The sequence below is a fragment of the Panicum hallii genome, chromosome 5 (assembly GCF_002211085.1).
Source record: "Panicum hallii strain FIL2 chromosome 5, PHallii_v3.1, whole genome shotgun sequence".
Lineage (NCBI taxonomy): Eukaryota > Viridiplantae > Streptophyta > Magnoliopsida > Poales > Poaceae > Panicum > Panicum hallii.
Window position 1 is genome coordinate 47,207,904 of NC_038046.1, and position 3,980 is coordinate 47,211,883.

Here is a 3,980-nt window from a genome sequence, read left to right on the forward strand (position 1 = left end):
TGGGCGTCTACGTGGATGATCTAGTCATCACCAGCTACGGCAACAAGGACATCCTGGTGTTCAAGGACGAGATGAAGAACATCTTCAAGATGAGCGACCTCGGCCTTTTGTCCTACTACCTTGGTATCGAGGTGAGGCAAGGACCTGCCGGGATCACCCTTTGTTAACCAGCCTACGCCGACAAGCTTCTGGAGCGCAGTGGGCTATAGGGCTGCAATCCCGCAGCAACACCCATGGAGCCTCAACTCAAGATGGGCAAGGAGAGCTCCGCACCGGAGGTGAATGCCACGGAGTACAGGCGGATCATAGGCGGGCTTCGGTACTTGATTCACACAAGGCCGGACCTCGCATTCTCGGTGGGTTTTCTGAGTGGATTCATGGAGAAGCCGCACGGGGAACATCTTGCTGAGGTGAAGCGAGTACTTTGGTACCTTGCTGGAACCCGAGGCTATGGGCTGCGCTACGTCCGGGGAGAGGGCGGGACGATGAAACTGATCGGCTACAGCGACGCTGACTTGGCTGGCGACATTGACCAGCGCAAGAGCACAATCGGCATCATCTTCTTCCTCGGCAGCAACCCCATCACCTGGCAGTCCTCCAAGCAGAAGGTGGTGGCGCTCTCTTCTTGCGAAGTAGAGTACATCGCAACTGCGAACGCAGCCTGGCAGGGTGTCTGGCTTGCTCGGTTGCTGGGCGACTTCATCGGCTCAGAACCGGGAGCACCGGAGCTCAAGTTGGACAACATGTCCGCCATTGCACTCAGTAAGAATCCTGTGTTCCATGATGGTTCAAGCACATAGACACACGCTATCACTACATCAGGGAATGCATCGACGGGAACCGCATCGTCATCGGGCACATCTCGACGGAGAAGCAGCTTGCTGACATGCTCACCAAGGTGCTCGGACGCGTTCGCTTCTAGGAGCTACGTGCTGAGATCGGCATCGACAACATCACAGGTGACTCGTTCAAGGCTTAGGGGGGAGAACTGTTGAACTTAACCCGTTGATCAAGTCAGCTTGTACACAAATTTGTTAGTCAGTTTGTTAGCCTCTTTCTGTTTTTCTTGTGAGCCTGACACATGCTCTGTCCATGCGGGGAGCGTCTCCTTCTTCTTCGCGTCATAGGCGTCATGCGCGGCTGTGCGTGAGTTGTGGGATGGCATGACTGGTCGTGGCGTGCGTGCCGCGTGTTTAGGCAGAAGTGCTGCCGTGTCTTAGCTATAGGTTTCCTTTATATAAAAATGAAATCAACACAGAAAAGCTGCTGCATTTTGCAGCACCACAACACCTATGTTCATCGAGTGTTCTTGAGTGCGCATCCTGAGGTTCGCCGGCGATCGGAATCCCAGTGAAATTCAACATTCTTCGGCTTGTTACAATTCTGATAACATTTAGAACTCAATGTTAGCTTGGTTGGCAGAGTCTACAGTAGAGGAGGACATTCCGGCTCGGACCTCTGTGAGAACTGGTTTCATCAAGTTTCCTGCAAATCATGGTAAGGTGGTAGTGGTACTCCCCTTCTTAAGCCAAAGACGGGGGATGCAATGTCTCCGCGGTCAATGGTTTTCTGAAATAACATCTATGGCTAACTGATACAAAGATCGTCTTACCATAGCATCATCGCCGATGGCACGGTGAGGTCGGCGAACCCAAGGTCCTTGAACCCCTCCATGGAGAACCCGTTCCACGTGTCCTTGCAGGCGCTCGAGAGCCTGACGTACAGGGCCAGCATCGCCAGGTTGACGGCGTCCGAGATGGCTTTGATGAGCGCGGCGTCCTTGCTCCCCATGCCGGCCCTGAACACCAGCGCCCAGCACACGGCGAGGTGGCAGAGCGCCGTGGCGCCCGAGCTGGCCACGAGGGGCAGGACGAGGCTGCAGCGGCACGTTCACGGCGGGCGACGGGATGAGCCACCGCGCGTAGGCGCCGGCCTCGGCGGCGATGCGCGGGTCCTGCTGGCCGAGGAGCAGCAGGATCCGGCCGGCGTGCGCCCACATGAGGGCGACGGGGACGCAGGCGAGCCCGAGAACAAACATGGCGCGCTGCTTGTAGACGCCCAGCAGGTGGTACTGCCGCGCGCCGAACGCTTGCCTGGGCCTGCAGAGCGTGTCCAGCGCGGTCGCCATGCCGGTCTGCAGCAGAGTGCATGCCCATGTTTGCGAAGCAAGTATCAGAAAAGAACCGAGGTCTTGAAGAGCAGATGCAACAATGGCTAGCGAATGGGCGTACGATGATACTGAAGCCGGTGACGGCGAGGGGCAGCTCGCCGAGGTGGCTGACGAACATTAGGGACAGTATGTTGATGATGGTCTGCAGGCTTACAAGCATAGTTCACAAAGACACTAAAAATAGCATCAGACACTCACTCTAAACCCCCTCTAGACAAGCTCCACCGAGACAAAAGAAACAAAAAGCAAAGATCTATGGAACTTGAACTTCAGTCTTCATTAGTTAGACCGCGAGGACTGCATTAGTAACTTCAAATGACGAACCTCCAGTTCTATCCTGCTCCGTCCATCCCCCTTCCTCAAAATGAGCCCATCTCTGCATAAAGGAGATTAAAGGAAAAACACCTACATCATGAGAGGGACCTACAACATTATTGTTAAAAACAAAATCATTCCTGATCAGCCATAGGCTCCAGGCAATACAGCTAAAAAGGAAAATGAGAAAATGTTTCGTTTCCTTCTCAGCCCTCCTTAAGTAGTTTTCTTGAAATTCATCACCACTAACAGGGATCCTAGCTCCCCCCCCCCCCCCCCCCAATCTCTACAAACACACAACACAAATTTGAGCAACGGACAACCAAACATAATGTGGTTAGTTGTTTCAACTTGGCCACAAATTTTTTAAACCGATCTGACATCTTTTTGCCGGGATTCTAGAAATAAATCCAAACCAAAGATGGTGAAACCCCAAAAAACCATATATTGGTGCTTAGAAAATTGTTGAAGCTAAAGGTCATAAAAATGCATCAAAAGGAAAGGTCGAAGCCTATTCTTGGAGAGCTTCCAGCTAAGACCCAAAAACAAAGAAGTGGCAAGGATGCAACTCGGCCTAAAAATTCCAAGCAAGCAAAATCCTCTCCAAGACAACAATTCCATAATTAAAATCGGCAATGGAATAATTTTCCTACATCAATGCCGTTCCGTCATGTGGATCATCTATGCATATGCCATGGGGACCCAATTACAGCATGCCATATCACTATCCATCATGGTATTCATATAATTCATTGATGCCATATGAAAGATATCTAGGCCCCTCAGTGGGTTTTGGTGGAAGATGACAAAGCACATGTATATCTAATCATATTATCGAGCATGTGTGCAGGGGCTAAGAATGATGAAGCAAAACGTATTAAAAAACATGACCCCTTAAAAAGAAAAAATGAAAAGTGGTGTTTCAAATTTACTTGAAGAATTAGATTTTATTTTAAAATTGAGTATAAGAACGCCGTACTATCAAGAGGGACTTTGATTCACATGTGTTGATGTGGTAGTTGTGCTCAAGAGAACTTACAAAAGTTATGAGAATCAAACCTACCACTAAAAATAGCCTTCTTGTGAAAACCCTTGTTTATCCGGACTGTCCGGTTCAGTGTCCGGAATGTCCGGATATTGTGATCCGGAGTATCCGGACAGTAACCCGGAGTCTCCGGATAACTGTTACCCATCCGAAGTTTCTCTGGGACCGGAGTCTCCGGACCCCTATGTCCGGAGTATCCGGACATATACCCGGAGTATCCGGGTATCTTTCTCCCAACGGCTAGTTTCTATGAGAGGGGGTATAAATACCCCCATACCCCTTCATTTACCCCTCTCTTGCTCATTTCGAAACAGAACAAGCCAGCAAGCAAAAGGAGAGCCCTCAAACTTCCCCTCTTCCATTCTTGAGTGATTTTCTTAGGGGAATCAAGTGAGATAGTTGCAAGAGCAAAGATTCGTGCTAGCAAGCTTCCATTCCATCTCTTGAGCA

The 3,980-nt window shown here is 50.4% G+C and overlaps 1 pseudogene; it reads right to left on the reverse strand.

Annotated features, from left to right (window-relative positions):
- Nucleotides 1-1,608: 1,608 nt before the first annotated feature.
- On the reverse strand, nt 1,609-2,330 carry LOC112892678 (annotated as a pseudogene).
- Nucleotides 2,331-3,980: the final 1,650 nt, after the last annotated feature.